Below are 27,557 nucleotides of genomic sequence, written 5' to 3'. Positions count from 1 at the left end.
TAGGGTGAATTGTAATTCAATTGACCACCTGTGTGGCCAGGCTCAACCACACGGCTTTTACTCTATAAAAGTTAGTCTGTGAGGCTGGGAGGGGTCACCCCTTTGGAAGAGGTGGCCCTGGCCGGTCAGTTTGATTCTCGATGCTTGGCGCGAAATAAAACTTTGCTTGATCTTCGCTTTGTATCGGTCTCGCTCCTTTGACCATGGACCCAACAATTACTATATTTTTCCTTCAGTTAAACATGCAGGTTTAAACCTCACCTATTTGAGGAATAGAATCTATCTGACTGATAGCAGTAGAACATCCCTTTATTATCCTTGTCATTCTCTGTGTTTTCTTCTTCCAGTTGGCTGCCCAGGAACCAAATGCAGTTCTTTCTCCACTATTAAAATCTACCCATACTTTTCATTACCAAGGGTATTACTTTCAATCTAATTGATACTTAACAAGGGCTTTCAATTTAATCAGTACTTACAAATCATTGGTATTGATTTTTAGATAGATTGTTAATTCATATTATCTCCTGCCAATAAACTAATAAAAACATTTGAACTACAATGTTTGCTGTGGTATAATGTGTATTACAAAGAGTGATTTTGTGTGTGATATCCTGGGACTGGGCAGTTAATAGGAAATGGGATGCCTTAGTATATCATTTTCTTTTTCTTTCTTTCTTTCTTTCTTTTTTTTAAAGATTTTATTTATTTATTTGTCAGAGAGAGAGGAGCGAGAGTGAGCACAGGCAGACAGAGAGGCAGGCAGAGGCAGAGGTTGAAGCAGGCTCCCTGCCAAGCAAGGAGCCCGATGTGGGACTTGATCCCAGCAGATGAAGGCAGCTGCTTAACCAACTGAGCCACCCAGGCATCCCTTAATGTATCATTTTCACCTGAATAAATATAAAATGATTCAATTGACTGTACTTACTGACATTTAGAAAATTGTGAGGGATAGTAGAGCTTTCAGATACATTTTCCCAGAACCCCTGGGTTCTGAAGGAGGACCTGAGCAACACACTTCAGTAACAGACAGTCTTGAAAGAGCCTATTTGGAATCAATATACAGACATATGTCTTTTGTATATTTTATGTTCTGAATAGGGCTTTCCATTTTTTTTAAACTCAAACTTCTCTCAGTTTTCTCTAAGTTTTCATATTCATTATTTATCTCAAAGTACATAAAAGGATTCTCTTCTTTCTCCCTTCCTTCTTTCCTTCCTTCCTCTCTTCCTTTCTCTCTTTCTTTCCTTTCTCTCTCCCTCCCCCACCCCTTTCTCACCCCTTCCTTTTCCTTTCCTTTCCAGTATTTATTTGTCTCTGCTGTGCCATACCATAAGCCAACTACTTTCCCCACCTGCCTGGGAAGGTATAGGAAAAGGAATATACAGAGCAGATGAAACACTGGAGAAAGAACTGTGGGAGGCCAAGAAGGCTCCTTCTTAGGAAGGAGAGGATGAGAAAGGCCACTAATAAGTAAAAGAGCCCCATGGCTTCCCACAGTGCAAAGCCCAGAATGGCGTTCCCCAGTTCCAGCCCTAGAGCCAACCACCCCTACCATGGCAGCCCCAACCGCAGTGAACTTGGCCACTGTGTGGATGAGCCTTGAATTGGTGCTGGTTCAGAAGCTGTGGCTAGGGATAAATGAGATCAGGGACTTGAGGCTGCCAAGCTGTGGAGGCTCTCTTCTGTCAGTGTCTCCATGTTTTTAGCATCACTACAGACAGGATTGGCTCAACTGAGGAGTGCTCCTGCCCAAAAAAGGGGAAGAGACGAACTGCAAAGAGATGTACATTTTTAGGAGATGAGGGGCTGTGGCAAGAGAACTGCTCCCAGTACAGAGAAAACAGAGAGGGGCAACTTCTCTTGTTTCTAATAATGTTATATAGTTTAATCAAATAGGAGGCTGGATGAATGTTAAGGAAAAAGAAACACTGTACCAAATGCAAGATCAAATATATTCAAAATTAGTAAAAGAATAATTGCAATTTTAAAAACAATAATTTTTCACATATAACTCAAAATAACAAAATCATATAAATAAATAAACTGAAAATTTAAGTGATGTTTCTCCCAAGTGTTTCCTGGTCTTTTGACGCATATCTAGATAAAAAAGGAATGTTGATATGTTATCAACAAGAATTATATTCACTAACTTTATCTAATGTAGGAATTTTCTTTTTAATTGTTAAACAACTGAATTTTTACTAAGCATTTAGGTAAAATCTGCTTTACACAAAATATCTTTTTAAAAATGTTCATCTTCTCTCATATAGAACAAGTCTGGATCCATGATTTTAAATCCTAGGATGTGCTAAAAAATAATTTAAATGAATACAGAGCAATGACTTTCAGAAAATATTCAGAAACCGTTCTCAGCAATTGCGAACATTTATGGGATACTATATCCAGGAACTGTGCTGTCTACTTCACATATCTTATCTTATTTAATTTTCTGCAGGACAAAAAGGTAACTCTTAATGCTGTTTTCCAAAGGAGAAACTTGAGACCCAGAAAGTTTAATGAAGTTGCCCACGGCTACAAAGATAGTAAGTAGAGAAATCAAAAAGAAATAGATCGATCTTTACTTGGGTCCCAAACACAGACTCTTTTTACTATTATCAAACAATGGAGTTCAAGGAAATCAGTAGTTACTCTGTTGGAATTTGAGCACTAGGCAATATAAATATGATAAACAGACAAAGTTCTTGAAACATAGTTCTCAGACCCCATTTCTACCCATTTTTGGAATGAACAAAAAAATATAGATCTAGTGATGATTTTTCTGAAGTATATTATATAGACTGGTATATTAATGATTATGCATTCCTACAAAAAGAGGACAATAGTGTGGTTCTTTTCCAAAGTCTTTCAAATAAGAATAAGAGATAATGGTTATTAATATGTATTAATAAATTAATATAATTTTTAAACTTTAGGATTTGATGTAATAATGTGCATTATAAATGCCCTCATAATTGGTATGATTCATAAGTACAAATGTTTTTGGCCAAATAATATCTTTTTGTTTCAATCAGTCATCTCTCAGGACTCATTTCTTTAAGATCCATTTTTTAAAAAAATATTTTATTTATTTATTTGACAGACTGAGATTACAAGTAGGCAGAGAGGCAGGCAGAGAGAGAGAGAGGAGAGGAAGCAGGCCCCCTGCTGAGCAGAGAGCCCAATGAGGGGCTCCATCCCAGGACCCTGGGATCATGACCTGAGCCGAAGGCAGAGGCTTTAACCCACTGAGCCACCCAGGCACCCTTTAAGATCCATTTTTGATGATTCTGTGATTTAATGTCAAATATAAATATCCATTCTAAGTACATTAAAACTATAGAAGTAAGAAGAACAATATAAAACAAAAACTGTACAACAGAATCAGAAAGTTTGACTGGATTTAATTTAGAAAAAAGCAATATACAGTCAATCCAGTCTTTTTTTTTTAAGATTTATTTATTTATTTGAGAGAGAGACAGAATATGAGCAGGGGGAGGGGCAGAGGGAGAGGATCCTCAAGCAGCTCCCCTGCTGAATGCAGAGCTCAATGCCAGGCTTGATTCCACCACCCCTGAGATCAAGACATGAGCTGAAACTGATCTGAAACTAAGAATTGGCAACTCAACCTACTGAGTCACTCAGGTGTCCTTAGTCTATCCAGTCTTAACTGGATTTGAACAGATCCAAACATCCTAAAGTCTTTTTCATCAGAAGCCACCCCAAAACTTGAATACATATTCTTTACTAAAAAAATCTACAGATTTTGTCAAGCTTGGGTTTGGGAGGCATTAGGACAGGGACAATGGAAATATGAGGTGCAGACGAAGGGAAGGACCAAAACATAAATCCAGCAACATAAAAGTGGGCAGAATTTTTTGAGATAGGGAAGCAAGCAAATGGGCAGTGTAAAGATGAAGGAGGGGGAAGGAAAAAAGAAAAGAACCCAGGGTACAGTGCAGGCTATTTGAGTTCAGGACCCAGGCACAGAACACTAGAAACAACAGGAAACCATTCAATGACTTCCTGAGTGGAGGAGGATTTCCTCATTTCTTTCTGTCCAGAATCACCTTTTCTGAACTGCCTACCCAAATAGAGAACATTAACTACACATGGCTGACGAGTGAGGTGTAGCAATAAAAGCAAATGCTTACAACAATTCTCTTTGTACTTTGAAAGTTGTGTTAGGGTACAGGGGAAAAAACACCTAAAATGAAGGACCAAGTGGAAGAAGGGAACACACACTATTCAAAACAATATAGTAACTGTTGCTTCATGCACAAAGTCACATTCCTTTATCCTTTTCTGTTAATTCCTGAAAACCATCCCCCAGTTATTTCACATTTTCCCATTTCTGAAAAAACCACTGTCAAATTTACATGAAGGATAATTTCGTTAGAAGTTTGTACTGGCTCTTCTCAATGATATTAATCATAAACTGGGAAAGTTAATACATTGGTTATTTCCCCATTATTCTAATGACTTTACCTAAGATCAATGCAATATGATCACTGGATATGAACAGAAATTAAAGAAAAGGTAATTTATTAAATATTCCTGGGGAACAAATCTACTCCAGCTAATTCTACATCTGATTGCCAATTTTTAGCCTAATGTTTTGTTATTGAATGATATTTTTGAGCATTTGTAAAGGAAAAAATATATACATATTATCTTTATATTGAAATAGATCCAACATAGGCAATTGGTAAATTACAATACTTCTTCAAATTATAGTCAGTAATACAATATAATGTGAGACAATTTAAAGCTGATATAACATTGAAATCCTTAAAAGTAATGTTTTATCATTTTTAGGATCTTACTAAAATTTCTCTTAGATTTCCAGACTTCTTTGTATTAAATTGGCATTTTCAGAAAATTTTACATATAATATATGACACTAATTATTTTAATTGCTTAAATGTACTATTTAAATGAACACACAATTTAGAGGTTTAAAAAATATGAACAGGTCATAGTATCTTTTCTAAACTAGATTCTTATTATTTCATTCCAATTTGTCAACTTCCGGACATTTTAGGTTTACTTCTTAGTCATTTGAGACTTAAGAGTCAGACACATTTTTATCTCAGTTGAAAATGTTTGTTAACATTACATCGTGAATCTCTGCAACAGTTAGAATTCTCCTTAACTGCTTTGATCTCTGTCTATATATATGCACATATGTATATATAAATATATTATGTTGAAATACTTCCAATTTTATTTGAATGAAAAATCAGAGGTAAAATTTGAATTATAAACAACGATCTTTTTCCTCTAACCCCCAAAACTTTAATTCTTCCTGTATTTTTGTGGTTCTTAAGTGACAACCCTCAGCCATCTTTATCAAATCTGATTTCATTAAATTTCAGCTCATTGCTTTGTTCTCTTTTTAAACCTATTACACAGGAATTATTTACTTTTATAAGAATTGAATTTGACCTTCCTTTCCAACCAGGGCCTGGCAGAATGGCTCCTGCAAAGAAGGGTGGCGAGAAGATGGGCCGTTCTGCCATCAGTGAGGTAGTGACCAAATAATATACCATTGACATTCACAACTGCATCCACCGAGTGTGTCTCAAGAAATGTGCCCCTCAGACACTCAAAGAGATGAGGAAATTTGCCATGAAGGAGATGGGAACTCAGATGTGAGCATTGACACCAGGCTCAACAAAGCTGTCCAGGCCAAAGGAATAAGGAGTGTTCCATACCTTATCTGTGTGCATTGTCCAGAAAATGCAATGAGGATGAAGATTCACCAAACCAGCTCTACACACTGGTTACTTGTGTACCTGTCACCACTTTAAAAAATCTATACACAGTTAATGAGGATGAGAACTAATGGCTGATGGTCAAGTAAAGGTATACAACTGAAAAAAAGAAAAGAATTGAATTTGAAATAACATACATGGCTTTTATTTTTCATTATAAACAGGACATAATATATTTATATTTGTGTATGTATAATGTCATCCAAATAAAAGTCTGTATTTTCTCTTTTTTTTTGCTGAAATTGACTAGATGATTTTAAAATTTGTATAGAAATACACAGGACCAAAAGTAGACAAGGCAATCTTGAAAGAGAGAAAGACAGAACAAAATCTATCATATAATTAAAACAATATGGTATTAGTTCTATTGTAGATAAAATGACCAAAAGAACAAAAGAGTGGATGTAGAAAAAGACCCACATAAATGATCATTTGATTTCTGATAAAGTGTCTGTAGTGTGATAGGGCAAAGACAACCTTTTTACTAAAATGTGCTTGAACATTTGTATACACATACAGGAAACAACATACCTTGACTCTTCACACTGTACACAAAATTCAATTTCTGAGAGATCCCTGATCCAAATGGCAATTACCTTATAAAATAATAGACCTAATAGAAGACAATAAAGAAACCAATGATTGTTAATTTGGAATAAACTAAGATGAAGAGAGCTAATCATCCAGGGGAGAGTTGATAATTAAATTCTGCTAAAAATTTAAAATTTCCATAAAAACAATTTTAAGAAAATGAAAAATCTTTTCAGGGAATTGGAGAAGACAGTTGCATCAGGTATCCAAAAACAAAAACAAAACTCATATCCAAAATGTACAAAGAACTACTACAATTCATTATAACACACACACACATACACATAATCTACAATGTTGAAACCTAGGAAGGTCTACATGTGGTAGAAATGTCAGCACAGAACTATGCTACAAAAAGGGAAGTGGCTGCACAGAGATAAAAATAGTATGTAAAAACACAGAGCATTTTCTCTGAGCTGATTTATTGTTAGATAACGCTCATAGCAACATGACAAAAATCGTTATCAATGACATGCTTGCTAGTGCAAAATTCCAGGTGTGGCTTTTGTGCTATCCGCATGAAACTGTTCTTGGATACTTACTGACATTTGTTTTGGTTCCGGGGAGGACTAGAGAAGCAGCATGGGCTAGCATCCTCCAAATTCTGATTCTCCTCCTTCTTAATACATGTATTTCTGCACCAAAGAAACTGCATTTCACAAAGATCTTGGGAATTGCATAATGTGAGATGTGACACAGCTGAAGGGAAAATGGGGAAAAGATTTGAACAAACTCATCAGAGGAAAGAATAAATAAAACAGAAAAGAAGATACTGGACAACATTAGTTGTCAGAGAAATTCAAATTAAGAACATGATGCAATATTACTGCTACACACATTAGAAATACTAAAATAAAAAAAAAATCTGGTAATATTAAGTGTTGGCAAGGATGCGAAGGAATTCTTGTGTGTTGCTGATGGGACCCAAGTGTGATAAAATCAGTTTGAAAAAAAAAAAAATCACAGAACAGTATCTAGGAAAGTGGAATACATTCATTCTCTCTATACCAACAATTCTACTTCTAGGGGTGTACCCAACAGGGCATGTATTTCTATTTGCCAAAAGATAAATTTCAAAATAGTCACTTTAGCATTCTTTGGATCCATCAACACTGGAAATATTTAAATACTAGAACTATTTAACTATAACTATAAATGATGCTGCTACTTGATAATAACTATGTAACTAAACTGTTTAAATTATATAACTATTTAACTATAATTACTTAAATGATCACTACATGAATGAAAAGTAAGTGTGGGCAGAATCACTTACAAAAAAACAGTCATATAATTTCATTTCTGTAGAATAGAAAATATGTGAAACTAAAGTATGCTTTTAGAAGTCAAGACTTCTTGTCTTGGTCACACTTGTACTGTGTGGTGGATAATGACTACAAGAAGGCATGAAGGGGGGACTCTGGGCTTTTAGTGATGTGTTTCTTAATTAGGGAGTTAGTTATACAGGTGTATTCTGTTTATAAAAATTAGCCAAACTCTACACTTAGGATAAGCACACTTCTGTGTGTCTACTCAAATCTCAAAAAAGACTAAAAACCAAAGACATCAGCTATTACATACTTCTTAAAATGTTCTCTGTAAGTTTCATCTCAGAAAGAGTTCAATCCATGCCAATTTTCTTTTATTTTGCAAAATATAAGCAATTTAGAATTAATTATGAAGTCTTAGAGTTTAGCTTGGCCTTATATTTATCTTTCATTAATTTAGTAAAAATCAAATTACACATATCTTCTCTAAATCATATAGCAAGGAGCCAGACTTCTAATGATTTTTTAAGTTAAAACTGCTACATCAGTATCATTTCAAAATTTGCTAACATCTTTACACTAATTAAAAAAGAAACAATTTCAAGTCAAATTAAACTATCAAGGTAGACTTGGAAAGGAAAAGAAATGCTTGTAAGCTTTTACTTCCTCTTTTTTAAGTTGAGGTTCTTGACCCTCCTCTGTACCTTTTTGAGATGAGGGAAGTGAAGCAGGAGTGCCCTGTTCAAATTTAATTTGTTAGAAAATGATACAAGTAAAACTTGAACCCAGTTTCATTTTATACAATGTTGAAAAAGTCCATCTTCTCAATCACGGTTACATGATTTTTTTTTTTAAAGGATTTATTTATTTTAAAGAGAAAGAGAGAGAGAGAGAAAGCACGCAGGGGAAGTGCAGAGGGACAGAGAGAGAAACTTTATTTTTTTTTTTTAAGATTTTATTTATTTATTTGAAAGAAAGCATGCAAGTGAGGTGAAGGGCAGAGGGAGAAGCAGGCTCCCTGATAAGTGGGACTCAGTCCCGGGACTCCAGGATCATTACCTGAGCTGTAGGCAGACACTTAACTGACTGAGCTATGTCCCAAGAGAGAGAACTTTAGCAGACTCCACACTTAGTGTGGAATCTGACATAGGGTTTGATCCCTGGACTCCGGAGATCATAACCTGAACCGAAACCAAGAGCTGGGTGCTTAACCAACCATTTTACCCAGGCATCCCATTGTTACATGCTTTTATCATAATACCTGGATATCTTTCCCTTTAACTATGTAGTTCACCCAAATAAAGAACAATTAATATTAAATTATATTGTATATTCCCTTCTTCAAGGTCAGTTTCTTTGTAATTTCAGCAACATAGAAACAAATTTAAGTATTCTGGATTACTCAAGGCCATACAAATATTGGGGTATGCATTTATTCAGTAAAGAAATAAACATGGCACACTATTTCTAGAACCAAGAAGAAATCAGAAATAACTGAAGAGCAGATTTGACTATAGGTTCATTGACAAGTAGAAATAGAGTAAAAACATAAATGCAAGTTATTGGAATAATTCTTTTTTAAAAAAAGAATTTATTTATTCACTTGACAGAGAGAGAGAACACAAGCAGGGGAAAAGCAAGGTCCCCACTGAGCAGGGACTCCGATGCAGGGCCCAATCCTTGGATCCTGGGATCCTGGGATCCGGGATCATGACCTGAGTTAAAGGAAGACACTTAACTGACAGAGCCACCCAGGTGCCCCGTTATTAGGATAATTATTCCAAAGATTGGATAATACACCCTGTGTTTATGAACATTAAATGCTAATCTGGTGCAATAGTTTAGATATATAAGGCTACACAAAACAAAAGTTGCCTAAATTAAATAGAAGAAATTATGTGTGAGATTGTGCACCTAGACTTACATTTACCAAGATATTACCTGAAATTTTAATCAATCTAATTTTGTTCAGTGGTTGTAACTCCATGTATTTGTTGAAGAGACTATACCTAGTGATGAGAGCAAGAACCTTAGTGACACTGGGATATTTGCTTATGATAGATTTTATGTGGTAGATGCAAGTTTTATGGAGTACTTTCTTTTCAAAATACTTTTTAAGGTTTTCTTTGCTGTTATGCACAATTAGTTAAGAATTCAAGCAAACACACTGCCCTTGTGCATACAGCATATGTTGTAAGTGGCTTTTGGCTGACTTTGCTGTACAAGTTTATAAAGTTGTTGCAGTATATTTTCTGTGCCAAAGAGAAAATAAATAATACTTCTGGAGTGTTATTTTAAGAACATTATTTTACAGTCAGTACCATTTCTAATGGAAAAACCTTTTGCAATGCAACTGTGGCAACCTTGAGATAAGTCTAAAAATATCAAGTGAAAAGAATAAGATGACTTTGTGAAATATTTAAAAACATAAAAAAATGTATTTTTGAAAACAGTTTTATAAAAGTTTACTCTGTGGGGAAATGACCAGATGGTAAGAAGATGAAGGAATATGATTAACAAATGTCATGAATTATTATGTCATATACAGGTTAGATGTTCTTTGCATAAATCAAGGGTATATCACCTCTAACTCAAGCCAAACTTCAAAATTATAACATCACAAGTTAAGGCTAGATTATTATTACAAATGCATTGACAAGAGTAAAGAAAGCAAAGTATTTTTTTTTCTATTAGCTGTCACAAAGAAATCTTTTTTAAAATGAGATTTATTTATTTATTTATTTGAGAGACAGAGTGCACCCAAGTCAGGGGGGAGGCAGAGGGAAAAGGAGAGAAAGAATCTCAAGCACACCCTGTGCCAAGTTCAGATCCGGATGGGGGGCTGGATCCCATGGCTCTGAGTTCACGACCTGAGCTCATAACCAAGAGTTGGAGCACTCCACAAAGAAACTTTTTTGAACTTTTGCTTTATGAGTAAATACAGGTGAATTGTATTGCATTGGTAGATACAATGGCTTTGAGCTGAGAAGGGAAATTTAGTCCAGGAGAGTCAATCATGTTTCAAAATATGCAAGAGGTTGCAAAATAGGGTACTAATATATGCCTTATTTAATTTATAGAAGCTGGAGGTAGAAGAGTAGTTATAAAATCAATTGAGAATACTGCATGAAAATACTTCCAGTAAAGTACTATAAAAGACAGGAGGAGCAAGATAGAAACTGAATGACTCAGACCTTGGGAAGCTAGGTTCCCTAGGTCCTACAAAAGAAGCACATTTATTGAGGAGTAATTGACCTAAGATAAAATTTATAGATTTAAGTAACTCCACCCGAATCAAAATATAAACATTTGTATCTTTCCATTTATGCCCTTTCTTCCACTCTTCAACTTCAAGCCATCATTGTTCCAATTTATGTCACCATAACATCATTATCCCTTTTCAAGAATATCACATAAATAGAATCATATAGTGCACATTCTTTTGTGTCTAGATTCTTTTGTTCTACAGAATACTGGAGAGATTCACCCATGTTTTTGCAATATCAAAAGTTTATCCATTTTCATTTCATTTTAAAAATCCATTTCATTTTAATGTAAAATCCATTTTACATTCACTTGGTTGAGGCATATTTGTGTCATTTCTAGTTATTTTTTACTACAATGAATAAAACTCCAATGCACATTTATATAGAAGTTTCTCTACAAACATATGTTTTCATCTCTCTTGGGTAAATACCTAGGAATAAAATTACTGGGTCACCTACCTAGTATTTACTCATGAGAAATGAAAACATATGTCCACATACACCAAAATAAAGATCTCCATGCTAATGTTCATAGAAGCTATTTTGTTTGTTTGTTTATCTATCTATATTTTGAGAATCTCCTTTGGCCTAGAGGATGAGATTAACTATTATGGATGAAGCAGATGTTCTCTTTCCCTTGTTAAAGAGATTGATGATTCCATCATCAAACATTCTGTGAACTAGTGAATTCTGGGTAGAGCAACTGCCATCTGACTCATATGATAGGGGAAGGGATTTCTATCTGTCTCTGGACTCCTAAAGTACTACCCTAGGCTCTGAGACATGAACACCTGGAATGCATCTGTAGTAGGGGGAGGTAGAAGAAATAGTAAGCTATTATTATTGTATTGCTGTGGTGACAGACTGAGTATAAAGAGGAGCATCAGTCCCCACTTTTCACAGAGCAGCGGGGGCAAAGGACTGCAGCAGCTCAGGAATCACTTGGAGTCCTGGGGCAAAAGTGGGAGCACGGGTTGTGTTGAGCAGCTGAGGATGCACCTGTCCAGGAGACAGGTCCTGCCGTGAGGGTAGGCATTGGCACAAACAGCCCAGAGGCTAGAGTAAAGAAATCTATTCTGTGTACTGTACCTTGAGAACACCCCAGAAATACAACTCAAAAGAGGGCTCTTTTTGCAAGAGATTAATATCTGGCTAGTAGGCTTTGCAGGTTTATAATCAAATAATTTGGAGATACAAATTATATAGTTCTAATTTTATTGTCACTGATGCAGGACAGCAGTGGACATGGGGTTTGTTCATGTAAATAAGTCATATGTTCAGGACTTATAATACTCAACCTTACAGACATTAACCTAAAACTAATCAACCAGGACATATTCTTACTGTTTAATTCTACTAAGTCCATTCAGCTTTGGAAACTCTTAGAAACGTGGTAACATTCTGTTGGACTATTTCTACCATGCAGGTTTGGATAATTATATGAATCTGTACCCACTAGTTTCAAACATTATTTCCTTTTCTCTAGGTACTACATTCTACTAATAAAAATATTAAGATAGTCTGTTGGTCACTGGAGTTTATGTGTTTTTCTGGAAAAGTCCAGAATTTTTTCTCCACTTTTCCTTGTCCCAGGGAATCTTCCCACATTTCTCAATTAAAAATTCCAACTATCATGATTACTTATTATTTTAGTAGAATTAAAGTCAAAGTGTTCCAAGACCGACATTACAGTAACAACTTTTGAGTAGGTCTTAACCGTGCTATTACACCCACAAGGTAACTGAGAATAGGAAACCCATTGCCAGGCGTATCTGAACTGGCATCTTGATTATAGATGTAGAATGTAAAAGAACATGGTTCCATCCTTTCTTTCTAAACAGGTATAATTTAATTTTAATTTTGGCTTTTCCTCTGTCATATAAAGATCTCCATGCCTTAAAATGGTAGCATCTCCCTGTTATTATAACTGGTACACTTGAAATCACGAAACTGTAGCAAAGAGCATCCTCCTGAAAGCCACCTTGGAATATAGGTTAGCAGTGGCCATGCAGGCTTACCTCCCACTCTCATCACCAAACCATGAACAACTAAAAATGATCTGCTAATATGTGGCTGCTATAACAATTGGAAGATGCGGGTATTTTTGAGTCTCTTGGCTTAAGAACCAGCCAGAAATCTTTACTCAAATCAAAGCACCTTCTTTCCAATTGTGGCTTACCTTCTGTCTGCAAGATCCCTCGGCGTTGTATTTGAAATATGTTCAAAACTTTATCCATACGTGTTCTTCTTCATTTCATGCTATGTAAGTTCCTTGATTATCAATCCTTCACATGGTAATAAGAAAAGAAATTATCATGCCATCATCTTTAACTCCTTACAAGGCATCGTTAAATATCCTATATTTAATACAAATTATTGGCAACTTCACATTCTAAGTAAAGAAGATTTCATTTTGCATCCTGCTTATGACCGAAAGTGGATATCATGTTAATCTTATAGATTTGATTCATTCATTGTATTTCTTAGATGACACTTGTTCCTTATTGTCCTAATTTCAGCTTTATGAGGGAATATGAATCTCTAATAATATGTTGAACTGAAGGGAAAAAAATATGAACAGTTCCAGATGTTGCACGTGGATCATACAAAGGGTTTCTTCGGCATCTGGAAAATGAGAGCAACTTGACTCAGTATGAATGTCGGAGATATGGTCAGATCCTTGGAGAAGAGAAAGATGTGAGAAATATGTGATACTCCCATGATTTTATTCTATAGAAAGCAGCTGGGATGTTTGTAACTCTCTCTCTCTCTCTCTCTCTCTCTCTCTCACACACACACACACACACACACACACGAAATATATTAAATTACTTCAGGGAGGAGTCAAGATGGTGGAGAAGTAGCTTACTTCAGATATGCCACAAGTATTACCACCTTGACAAAAATGAAGAAGACTAGTAATATTACTTACAATAAATTACTTAAATACTAGAAATAAAATTATGAATGTTAATATACTTTTGAAAACTTGAGGGAAAAAAAAGGCATTGTTAACCTTAACATGGTATGGGAGAATCTCCATTATTCCAGTCCAATTTCCCTGTTCTTCTTCATCTCTGCCATCACTGGAGAAGCAAACAGGGCACAGCAGGCTGGTGCCTGGTCCCTCCTATGCCTCCACAGTTTGACAGATGCAATGGTCTTTCCAGTTCCAGACACTACATATACTCTCAGTCCTAAATTCTTTTTTTTTTTTTGAAGTTCCCTTTATAGAAGGCAGAGTCAATGGGCTCCTTGATTCCATTTTATTTTTCCCTTTTATAACTTCCTAGGCAATAGTCTGCCACAGAACTTCTCACAGTGTAGAGTAACTGTTCATTGGGCTGTCCTTTTTATCAGTCTGGAAGAACCTTTGATGAAAAGATGGATCTCATTTGCACAGTAATCTGCCATACTTCACATATTCTTGACACAATACAGATTATCAGTAATTATTTGTTGAATAAATAGCATCATACCACCAAGGCTGCACAGGCTATGGACATAGAAACATACATCTACATATTTTTAACAGAGGTTGTCTTCAGAGCTGGTAGTTCAAATTTATATTACCCTAACCTTGGTTCAATCTGAAGAATTCTGGTATTAGTATGATTCAAAATGTTCCTAAGCTATGAGCTATTTATTTAATACTGCATAGAAAGAGGATGCTATGATCTGATCTGTGACTAAGAAACATTACTTACCAATTCTATAAGGGCAAGAGCTAGGGGGAGAGATTAGATTCTTTACAACGGTGTTAAACTATCACAAATGTACATACCAAAGAATTTGTGACCCTTGGTGTTCTTCCTTTTTCTGATAACACAAGACAGAATTTGGTGATACTTCCAAAATATTTGTTCCTTTAGGAACCAGATGAAATGCCCCTTTTTGTTTATTTTAATGGACTGTCAAACTGACTCATAGTGTAATATCTGAAAATCAACATTTTAAGAAAATGAATTTCAGGTATAAGGTCAAAATAAAACTATAATGTTTTACAAGTACTAGAGAAGAAATACTAACAAATGGAATCAATAGTTCAAATTTAATTTAACTCACTATCTTTTACCCAGGAAAGTATCATACTCTTTTATAGTAAAACTTAACTTGAATGTGTTTTGGCATAACGTGATCAACTATTATAAGACCAAAAAAAGTACGATTTCCAGAATTAAATATAAGAAAATTCTCATGAGTCAGTGTTTATTCACTTACAAAATATTTATAGAAAAATAAAAACATACCTTTGAGTGTGGCTGGGAAATTAATACCCAGCTCAGGATATAACGAGAAAGCAGATAAATGTATATACTTTTAAAGTAATGGTATACAAAAGGAAGACTTTAATATAAAATTTAAAAGTGCTCTCATTTTCTTCAAAATTAACTTATTTGCTTTATTTTTCAATAAGGGCAAATTTATTTTGCAGAAATACTGAGAGGAAAAATAGAGCAAGTTGGATATTTAAGTAAATCAATATGGTTTTCTGTTGTTGAAAATTGGAAATAACATGGAATACTTATATGATTAAAAGCAATCACTGAATAATTAAATGAGACTCACTGCAAATCAGTTCTCCCTATTTTCAATAGAAAGAATGTCCTTATAAACGAAAGCGATAATGAAAAAATCACCTTGTGTCAAATTTAGAAGAGCCAGCTGAATGAAATGATGCAGCCTTACGTGATGAATGAGTTAGCCTCAAACCGAAATCTGAAACAAAAGTAGAATTCCCAATGGTGTTCAAGCATTCAGAGTACAGGCATGATAGGTTATAAGGAAAATCTTGGACCCAAGATCAAAGATAAAATCCTAAAGAAAAAAGAAAAAAGCACAAAGGAAATTTGCATTACCAAAAATAGGCACACCACTGTATTTCTAGACTCAGCCTGGAAAAAGGAGGAAAAAAGGGCTCATAAAAGCAGCAGAAGTCCTGGTGACTGCAAGTTCGGTACCACTGGGACTTTCCTTTTCAACCCCTGGTCCGGAATGGCTTCTGCAGGGAGATGAGGAACGCTGAAAAAGTTTTTTCGACTCTTCAGTGTTGCTACAGCACGGAAAAATGAGAAACTCACTTAGACACAAGGATAACTATAACTCACTCCTGGAAATTGGGTGAGAACCCCCACTAGGTGGGTGCTACTGTGGTCGAGGAGGGCTGACTCCTCATCCATATAGGGGACCTGATTCTACAACATGGTTTAGAAGTTTTACCTTTGCCTTAGAGGGGGTATTATTGGAGTCTTTCAGCAAAACCAAAAGGCTGGAAAGAAAAGAAAGAATCAAGAAAGGGAAGGAGCTAGGAGCAGTTAAATAGAGGAAAGATGAGTAAATGTTTCTTTTCTGGTTCAGGGCTATTTATTTATTTTTGTAGGAAGTATTAAGAATGACAAAATGAGGGGCGCCTGGGTGGCTCAGTGGGTTAAGCCTCTGCCTTCGGCTCAGGTTATGATCCCAGAGTCATGGGATCGAGCCCCGCATCGGGCTCTGTGCTCTTCAGGGAGCCTCCTTCCCCCTCCCTCTGCCTACGCATGATCTCTGTCTGTCAAATAAACAAAATCTTAAAAAAAAAAATAAATGACAAAATGAACAAAATTACATTTAAAGGCTGATCAATGATTTTTTTTTTCTTTTACCAAGATTTGAAATGTCGATATGGGACTGTAGAGTCTGCTTAAGGAGGAGGAAATGTCAAAGTTGCAGCCCTCCCGACTCCCCACGACACCTGGGTTCTTCTGCTCTGATCTAATCACCACTTCTGCTGAGCTAATCTCCACACTGGCAGCCAGTCACGTTCCTCCTCCCAAACTCTCCTCCTTGCCTAAAACAACCTCTCAACACTTTCAGTTTCATTATTTTCCTAAATCCCACTGCACCACATTCTCCCTGAGAGCGTGTGCTACAGCTTGGCTTGAATCCATCGGGTCTCCCTAATGCAGTTACATGTTAAATAATTTAACACAAATTCCATTTTAAAATAGATAACTCGATGTACCCTCACTGAATGGATGATATATCTGACACAGATACAAGGATATTTAGTTAAACCCAAGGTATTTTTCACAAATATCTTGCAATTTCAGGCTTCATTTGTTTCCTTGAGTTTTTGTTCTGGTATGACTTTCTTACAACTACTCTTACATCTTCCCTCCACTGCTGTCTTCAATATGAAAATTCTACTCATTTTTAAGGTCAAGCTTAAATAATAAAGAGCACTTATCCAGTGGGCTTCATACCAGTCATCTGCCATAATTATATGTAACTGTAATTGGAAACATGCTACAACAATGGAGTTTTATTAGTACAATCACAGGATTGTATCTTCTACAGCAATAGAGCTCAGTTTACCTGGGATTATAGGCTCCTTTTTCTTAAACAGAATTAGATGCCCCTATTCAAACAGACTGTAAAGCAGAATTTTTGCCCCCAAGTTCTCCACTTTGGGGAATAAACTCATTTTACCCACAGAGAAACAATTAGAGTGTTACCATTTGAAGTAAGTACACTTTGAATATTTTTCACCTGAGTAGCTATAATACCAGGAATGTGTTGAACATGAAATATGCACAATTTTCCTTTGTCACCCACTTAAAATCCTCTAAAATGAAAACAAACAGCTATTTCCTTGTTTTTGTGGGTTTACTTCCTTCTATTTCATTTATTTGTGGGCAGTTAACTTCAATGCCATTCTAACACTTTGTATACAAATTTTGTGGAAAAATACATATCACATGACCTCTTTATTTCGTTCGTTCTTTCTTTCTTTCTTTCTTTTTTTAAAGATTTTATTTATTTATTTGACAGAGATCACAAGTAGGCAGAGAGGCAGGCAGAGAGAGAGGGGGAAGCAGGCTCCCTGCTGAGCAGAGAGCCTGATGCAGGGCTTGATCCCAGGACCCTGGGATCATGATCTAAGCTAAAGGCAGAGGCTTAACCCACTGAGCCACCCAGGCACCCCTCATGACCACTTTCTAGATCCCAAAGTTTTGCAATATTTCTTAAACAGCTTTGCAAATCTCAGTTTTGGTCCATTGCTTCCCTGGAACTACTCTAACCAGGGTTACTTAGAACATCTTTGTTACTAAGGACAAAGGACCCATTATACTTTTCCCATACTTCAACATTTTCAGACATCTTGGTATGTCTGCTTTCCTGAGTGTACAGGTTTTAGCTTATGGGGAACAGATAGCCTCAATTTTCTCCTACATTTTTTTTTAACTTGCTTCCTATTCTCTTATCCTTGTTCATCAGTATTTCATGATAGCATTTTGTTTCTTTACATGTTCACCATGTTTGGTGTTATCTAGACCAGGTTTTCTGATGATTTCAAAGCTTATGACTGCATTTGGCACTTATTTCAGAACAGAAATACACTACCAATGTTAACATCAAGTTTATGAAACACAATTCTCCATATTTGGTAGCACTTTTTAATTCATTAGAGTTTGTATATATTAAAAATGGTAATCTAAATGTGGAAGTGGATTGTTCAGTATACAGGACAATCAACAATCTATTAAAATTACCATATATTTCTCTATCAGGCCATATATTTAAAAAGTTCCATATGAATTGAAGATTAAAAATATTATGTTATAAAAATATGAGTTATAAATAAGTCATATACAAAAATAAGGCTTAGGTTAGGTTTCTTCTATGGAGAATGAAAGAAGGATGTTTATTTTTTAAAACCTCATTAATAACATTATTTCCTTTTAAATTAATTGGTTTTAATTGGTTACTTTGAAGCTCTGACACAAATTTAAAAAGATCCTGTTTACACTACTGGAGATACTTATAATTTTGAAAATATCAAGAGGATTTATTTATATGACACTATTTTTTAAACAGAACCATAAAAGTTTTTTTTTTTTTTTTTTTTGGTTATATAGGTATCAATTTTATGTTACTTTTAAGAGTTTGAAGAAATATATGATCACAACATATATGGCAAATACACCTAATAAGTACTTTAATGTCATATATGAACCACAGTAAACCTTCTTTAAATGATTAGTCTCCTATAAATAAGATGATTTAATAAATAATCACGCTCGGTAATCATGTGCTCATTCAGACCTTCCCATGGAACACAATAATGGAAAGAAAATACTCTAATATTCTATAGCAATAATATGTTTCCAGATACTTTTGGCCTTGAGAAACATTTTTAGCAACAAAAATCTGAGAATAAAAACCAATAAAGAAGTCAGATAAAAGGGAAATTGTTTTGGCTTCAGTGGGCTTAAGGTGTAAAGAGCTCAAAATACTTAGTAATATGCAAAGCAAGCCTGAGGAACTTCTGAGCTCTGTGGAATGTGGTTCTATCACTTAATACCCCAAATTAATCATTGTCCAATATTATTCTAATAGACCATTAGTTAATTTTACATATCACAGTAATAGCTTTAATGCCTGACCTGTTTGTATTTATATTTCCATTCATTAATATTAAACAACTCTTACTCATCACCGAGAAGAATATATACCATATTAAGTAAGGGAACACTGATAATTTTATTGTTGCAAAATATGTAATGTAATAGACAAATAAAAAATAGGTATTTATTAGGGCATATGGGATGTTAGTGAATGAATTTAGAAATTTACTTCAAACTTTCACCTGTATGGTATATAAAAAGTAGAGCTATGTTTTAATTTCTAAGCAGTGATTTGTAAAGAAAATTAGGAAATTTCATGAAAACCAAAAACAGGGCAAAAATCAGCTATAATTCAATCTTATTTTTGATACGGAGAAGCTTCCCTAGATAAAAAGTTATTCCATTTTGAAGGACAGCTGATAACGATTTCTTCATAAACACAAAGCACGAAACTAGATAACAACAGTTGACAAGTTTGGAGACCCACACTGATTAGATTTTGCATCTTGGTTTTTTATTTTGTTTTCTTTTTGTTTTTCTTAGTTGAAAGTTGGTAAATAGAAAAAACTTGAGTGTACAAAGATATAGAAATCCATTCTTTTCATCACCAATCTCATTATTTTAAGATAGTGTATGATTAGTATATTATATTCATCAAAACGTTGTTATATATTTATGATTTACATACACAAATATTTGTTTATATGTACATATAAATATATAAATTCCCACATTTTTATAATGGAAGTATTTCAAACATTGTTCAAAGGGGGATTTAATGATCCAGCAGGGCTGCTGTTGAACTATAATAATTTTTACTCTACTCAATTATCTGTAGCTTTTACCTATAATGAGAAGGCATTCCCATACTAACAGTATTTTCCCCCCTCAATGGTCTGAATTACAGCCATTAGCTTTAAAGCTCAGACAAGAAAATGATTCATAAAAAACAATGTCCAGGGGTGCCTGGGTGGCTCAGTGGGTTAAAGCCTCTGTCTTCAGCTCAGGGCATTGTCCCAGGGTTCTGAGATCGAGCCCCACAATGGGCTCTCTATGCAGCGGGGAGTCTGTTTCCTCCTCTCTCTGCCTGCCTCTTTGCCTACTTGTGATCTCTGTCAAATAAATAAATATAATCTTTAAAAAAATCAATTCCCATTATACTTATGTATATTAATAATTATAAAGAAAATTAAGTGAGGCCTTCAGAAATTCCATAATCTATATCCAGATTAGCCTTGCTACTCTAATGACACAAAGAAATCATTCCTCTGACCATGTCCTTTATTTTTAAGGCCACATTCTTTTTGTATCTTAAAAGACTCTACCTTAGTCTGAACCTCCTTTTCACCAACTCCTCCTGGTTCAGGAATGTGGGATACTACTTCTTTTAGCGCTTTTTTACCTCTGAACCTAGAGGATATTCAAGGAGTCTTGCTAACTATTTGATTATTCAGTTAGCATGTTATCTAAGTAAGAACTAGACATTATTAAACATCCACATATCCTAATTTGTCCACATGAGAAAAAGTACATTTTACTTAATATGCATTAAAACTGCATCCAGATAAGCTGTAGTATAAAACTGGTTTTCACTTATGGAAGTATGGACCATAGGTCACTGACTTACCTCTTTTAAACCTAAGTTTCCAGAGTTAAAAATATCAATTCATCAGAGACACTGCAAAGTTTAAAGATATCTATGTGGAACTTTTTTGTCAATATCTAAATTCTATATGAAAATAAAAATTACTAAAATATAAAGAAGATGAAATCAGACATCTATGTCCTAATTTAAAGAAATTCAGTGCATGAAAATCGAAACATGAAATAGTAACCAAAATTTTATAAGCATAGCACATTTTATTTAAAAAAATATTCAAATTATGAGAAAGATAGGACAAGAATTTTTGTTTAAATTTTCCTTTTGCAGTTGTAAAAGGGACAACTCAAGGAGATCAAGTTGCTTATCAAAAATCACAGCCTAGTAAGTATAGAGGCTAAGGCAACCACAAAGGTGTTACTAGCCTATCAGAACTTCCTTTTATTTCACAAGGAGGATTTACATAAATATCTGTGTACAGGGTAATATTTAAATGAGGCAAAATAAGGGTGGAGTCTATGTGGAAGTATTATTACTTTATTTTCTTCTTTTAAACCACATCCTATCTTAAAGAAAAAGGTAAAGAAATTTCCATATCTAAGGAAATAGGAAAATAAATCATAACTTCAAAGCATTAACAATGAAAGTTATCTGCACAGCACTGAAATCTCACACACAGGAGGAAAGAAAGTTAAAGGTAATCCACAACTCCGCAGTCTCTGAGAGTGGCCTGGAACTCCGTCACATTTCTGGTACTGTCCTTAGACTGACGAGACTTCAGGGAATGGGGAGGACCATGCAAGGATTTAGAATGGCTCCGAAGACCCCATTTCATTATGCAGAAGATAGAAGAAGAAGACAAGAGTTGGAAAAGGAAACAGGTGATGTTGCCTACAGGTCCTGGAATTCACCCTCCTCATCCAGAGTGTGGTGGAAGCCAAGGGAAGAACAGGGCCGATGGGAATCAGCAGAAGGCAAGGGAAAGCTCTGGCAAAGGATAGATATGCAGAGTATAGTAGCAAAGAAAAGACACAAACTTGAGAATGAAGTTGAAAATCTTAGGACAATACATAGAGGCTGGCTGAAAGTAGAGAAGGAACAAGAGTAAGAGAGAAAATACCAGAGGCACTTCCAACTGCTACTTCTTGATGTTGTGGCAGAAGAAATATTTGGGCTGCCACTGAAGAAGCACAAATCATTCAAAGCCTATAAAATTCAAAATTGAGGCCAGGCACAGGGTTTCTGAAGCAGGCACTACAGAGGTGTTTTTCCTCATTTGTGTCCTACATGCACCAGCTTCAGGGACACGAAGGGTGGCTTCCTTCAGCGTCTGTTCAGAATGATTATCTGGCTGAAACAAATGTAGGGACACAGCAGAAAAAAAAGAGATGGAGCCCACACTCCAGGCAACTCAGGATGTTTCGAGCACAGATCTAAAAGGAAAATGCTTGTATTCAATGTGTGACACAGAGATGAAAGTCTGCCTCAAGTCTGCCTGGTAATGTTGCTTCATGCCATTTCGGAATTTAAAACCTTCTTGCAGAAAGCATGGCCCATTCCCTTTGCTGAGTAGGGATGGTGACTGCATATGTGCATTCTTTTTTCCTTCCAGAAATGGAAATTTAAGTGGCATCATTAACCCTAAAGATGTCAGATTCCCAAAAGAACTGAATCTAAGATTTCTGAGTTGCTCTTTTTTTACTTCTTTCTATCTTTCTTTTCTTTCTTTCTTCCTTCCTTCCTTCCTTCCTTCCTTCCTTCCTTCCTTCCCTCCTTCCTTCCTTTCTCTCTCTCTCTCTCTCTTTCTTTCCTTTTCTTTTCTTTTTTAAATACTGTCTCTGTTTTGCATTTTAAGATGCCTCCCAGTCTCTGCTTGGGTTTTCAAAAAGAATAGCCTGGGCCTGCATTGTATCAAAATCAGTCCTGGGGGTGCACCTGGGTGGCTCATTTGTTAAGTGTCTGCCTTCAGCTTTGGTCATGATCCCAGAGTCCTGGAATTGAGCCCCGCATTGGGCTCCCTGCTCAGTGGAAGTCTGTTTCTGCCTCTCTCACTCCCCCTGCTTGTGTTCCCTCTCTCGCTGTGTCTCTCTCTGTCAAATAAATAAATAAAATCTTAAAAAAAAAAAAATCACTCCTGGGTTCTGCCCGCATACGTTTGCTGTTAATAATGGCTTTAGGTACTGGAGCATGTTTGTTTTTTCTTAGTTTAACATTGTGTTAATGTTATGAGTAGGACATTTGAGGAATTTAGGGTTGATGTGGTCAACCTCAAAGGACCTGAGAAATTACACTTGTTTTACTGGAACACAGTTTGTGTAGCAGTTGCCAGAAGCACCCGGATTCTCCCTTGGCATCAGGGCAAAACCTTGCTTGTGGGAGATGGAAGAGAATAATAAAATGGCTAAGAAAATAATTGCGTTATAATTCCTATGGACCAAATCTCAAGAAATATGAATTCTGAGATATTTTGTTTTTTGATTTTTTAGTTATAAATTCAAGGCATATACATTATCCTGTCAGCCTTGATTACTTTTTGAGATTTGGATCATCCAAAGGGATTCATGTTCTTCGTATGTGATGCATGTTACATGGCTGATTTATTGCATGAAGTGCATTTAGGCTGTCCATTGAGCTCACTGCCTTGCTTTCAGTGAATTGTACTGGATACGCCTTGTATATTTTGAATGGAAAATAGAATAGAGAGGAAACTTTTGACTTAGAAGCAGTGCAGTCTTGAGTTAGCTACTCAGAACACTTCAGAGCCTTCTTGTGGTAAAAGTTAAACTGCCTACTGAGATTCAGGAAACTGAGAGAAGCAGTGGATAGTTTGGAGAGAGCCTCATGAAGATGATACAGTACCTTTCTTTCTTTTCCCTTGAAGAGGTTGACTATTGGATTAATGTTTAACACAAATAAGAGAAAAAAACTTGGAAAACATTAGGCACATCTATCATTTATGTTCATGGGTCAATGAAGAAATTTCCATTCCACTCTAATTAGAAGGAAATAGTAATAAGGAAGGTCTTTCAAACTGCTTTTTCTCACTCATATATTCACTGAGGAATGGCTTCCTAGTGGTCAAGGAAAGAACCTGAACATGGATAATTAGGTAGGAAGGTAGGTAGGTCTCGTCTCTCATTCTGTGAGCTCTAATAACCCATAGGAGGCACACACCCGCTGCTACTCTATATTCTCCCAATACACACATATATGTATAGACTATGGGGTCTTCCTCCTCTGGGGAGACTTCAGTTTGGGGTGCAAAAGTTTAATAAAGCTAATATATTATTCTACATTGGTTGGATTTTTTGTTAATTGTGCAGAACCTACATAGGTAAATTGATGCATTGAATTTTTGCTCTTACACCTCAGTGGCAATGTAATTCCTCCATTTGCAATGCCCTACACCTTTCATTCAGCTCGTAGCTTTAGTTAGCTACTAAGACTAATTAATATGGCCTCAGTTTTCAAAATGTCTTGCACAGCTAATTGCTCCAATTTCACTGATGACAAAGCCCTCTGTTGTGTATCTTTCAGATTCCCCTACTTGATCTATTTGCATATCTGTCTCACAAGAATTTATGATAAACAGATCAAAGTAGTACTTATCTATTTTTATACCCTATCCACATAGCTTTTAACAAATATTTATTCAACAGACTGACATGTTCACTTTGGTGTCATACACAGCCTTTTCAAACACACAGATTTATAGGAAACTTTTAATCAAACCATAAGAACAAATCTTTAGAGCAAAAAAAAATCGTTCTGGTTTGATATCCTTATTGTGCTTCCTTGTCTATGTGAAGAAAGATTCCAAAATTTTTTAGCCTGATTTTCTTCATCTCTACAAGAAGAATAATCCTCACTCAATTAGTTATTTTTAGAAACAAAAGGAACCACATATAAAGGTACCTACTCATAAACTGCCTGGCATATGGTAGACTCACTTGAAATTTGCCATTACAAACCAGGATAAAAAGAGATTATTGCTGCCGTGCATGGGTGGCTCAGTCAGTTAAGTGTTTGACTTCAGCCCAGGTTATGATATCAGGGTCCTGGGATCAAGCCCCGCATGGAGCCCTGAGTCAGGCCCCAAGTGGGGCCTCACCTGGGCTCAGTGTTCAGCGGGGAGTTTGCTTGTTGCTCTCCCTCTGTCCCTACCCCTGTTTATGCTCTGTCTCTAACAAATAGAGTCTTAAAAACAAAAACAAAACAAAGCAAAACAAACAAGCAAAAAAAACTATTGCTTTTAAAGTGGGAGATGCTTTCACTTCTTAAGATCAAATTGCTGGGCACCTGGGTGGCCCAGTCTTTTAAGCAACTGCCTTCAGCTCAGGTCATGACCCCAGGGTCCTAGGATGGAGTACAGAATCTGGGCTCCCTGCTCAGTGGGGAGCCTGCTTCTCTCTCTCCCTCTGCCTGCCACTCTCCCTACCTGTGATCTTTTTTGCTCTCTCTGTCAAATAAATAAATAAAATCTTTAAAAAAAAGATCAAATTACTGATTCTCTTTTTAAAGACACATTTTTCTCATATGTTTCTAAAAAATGGACAATCGAGCTAAACCATCCCACCTGAAGAATACCTTCTCACCTTCCCCCATTTACGTCTGGGTGATTTCACAAATTAGGATATGATCCCTAGAAGTTGTCAGCTCTATTCAGGAAGAAAAATGCATTCTTATTTGGTTTCATGAAATTAACACAAAATTTTAAAGAAATATGAGTATTGATCTTCCCAATATACATTTAAAACTATAGGATAATTTCCTAAGGAGTAAAGGAGAAAGGGTAAGTTTGAAGTCTCTCACATATTTTCATGAATGCATTTTATGCATAAAAATATATTCAATGCTTTAAAAAATAATATAGAAAAAAATCTAATTTATGCTCCAGATTTAAGTAAAATCTGAATGTTTAGTCTTATATGTGTCACGTTCTTTTTATTGATTAATTTGACATTGAATACAAAATATTTTCATTTCTATCATTCTACCTGTGAAGAACTCATTTCTTTTACTTGAAGAGCTAAACAACCACTAAGCAACCCTAATGTCTCTCTCTCTCTTTTAAAGAGTTAATTTATTTATCTGAGAGAGAAAGAGAGAGAGTGAGAGAGAACACAAGCAGGGTGAAAGGCAGAGAGAGCTGACTTCCCACTGAGCCGAGAGTGGGAAAAAGAACTCAGTCCTGGGACTCCAGGATCATGACCTGAGCTGAAGGCTGATGACCAACCGAGCCACCCAGGTGCCCAATCATAATTTCTTTTATATATTAATAAATTTGTTATGTGCCTCTTTTTTTTTTTTTAGGTCTTTAAACTGCCTTATATGCTTTCACTGAAAACTTTGTGGTATATTTGTGAGTGACTAACTACTGTGAATTTTGAATAGATGTATATTCAATTTCCAGAACCATTACAATATCCATTTTATGAATGATCCATCTCCGAGAACAAGGCTTTTCTCTGTACAAATGGCAATGACAGGCAAATATTTGCATACAGCTCTTCACACTACGCAAGCTGTGAGAGCTGAAAGCAGAACCCTCGTATGAAAACTGGGGAGAAAGAAGGATATTTAAGACAGCTGACAGTCCCCTACCTCACTTCCAAGGTGCAGATAACCGATTGAACGACCCACAGCATTACAGGCTAAGCATGTGGCCTTCTTTCACTTTTTATTTATTATTCAGCAATTCAACAAATATTTTCTATTAGCAATAATCGCGCCTCGGATAAACCTCATTGGCTACGATACTGCCACTGCGCAAAGCTCAACAAATATTTTCTAATGGCCTAATATGGGAAGACACTGTGGGAGGATCCAGCCTCACACTAGTAAGCAAAACTAGCCAGAGCACCCCAGCTCTCACAGCGTTGAAGTCTTGGGGATGGTGATGAATATGGCAGACTTAGTTTTTATACCCAAGGATCATACAGTCTTGTGGTTGATAGAGAGGCACTCAGTCATTAAAACTTCTAATTAGCAGTTGTGAAAATAATATTGAAGAAATATAAAATCATATAAACATATGACAGGGATGTCTCTTCCGGAATGGGCCTCTTTGGGCAAGTGATCTGTGAATTGAGATCTGAAGGATGATAGCCACTGTTAATTAGACTCGGAAGGTAGTCAGTTTTGAAGAGGAAAAATATAGCTTGTATAAAAGCACAGGGGGGAAAAGCATAATGTTTGATTGAAATTGTAATCAGAAGGTGTGGAGAAGACAAGAGTTTGATCGTGCAGCTCCTTACAGAACTGAATTTCATTAAGAAAGCACTGGAGAGTTTTAAGGAGAGGAACTATATGATGTATTTTAATTGCTTTAAATAAGAGACGACTCTGCCCACACTGTAGAAAACAAATAGGGCTGCTGGAAGTTTAATAGGAGTAATGGAGGGAACTGAAGTAAGGAACCTGGGCAATAGACAAGTGAGAGATGATAGTGTCTTAGAATCAAAGGGTACTAATGGAGACAAAAGTCATGAATTCAAAGCTATTTAGGGAACACCTGAGTGGCTCAGTAGGCTAAGCAACAGACTCTTGGTTTCAGCTCAGGTCTTGATCTCAGGGTCCTGGGACTGGGCCCCATGTCGGGCTCTGCTCAGAATGAAGTCTGCTGGAGGTTCTCTCTTTCTCCTTCTCCCCCTGCCCCCCCACCCCATAAA

General features: G+C 35.9%; 2 pseudogenes; one reads left to right on the top strand and one right to left on the bottom strand.

Moving 5' to 3' along the window:
* The first annotated feature begins 5,472 nt into the window (after nucleotides 1–5,472).
* LOC106004952 lies at nucleotides 5,473–15,925 on the top strand (annotated as a pseudogene).
* A 10,637-nt stretch (nucleotides 15,926–26,562) lies between these two features.
* Nucleotides 26,563–26,663, bottom strand: LOC123388026 (annotated as a pseudogene).
* Nucleotides 26,664–27,557: the final 894 nt, after the last annotated feature.

This window comes from Mustela putorius, unplaced genomic scaffold (genome assembly GCF_011764305.1).
Source record: "Mustela putorius furo isolate JIRA1106 unplaced genomic scaffold, ASM1176430v1.1 tig00003869_pilon_pilon_pilon, whole genome shotgun sequence".
Lineage (NCBI taxonomy): Eukaryota > Metazoa > Chordata > Mammalia > Carnivora > Mustelidae > Mustela > Mustela putorius.
Note: the sequence above shows the minus strand (reverse complement) of the source record. Positions and strands in the feature narration are given on the sequence as shown.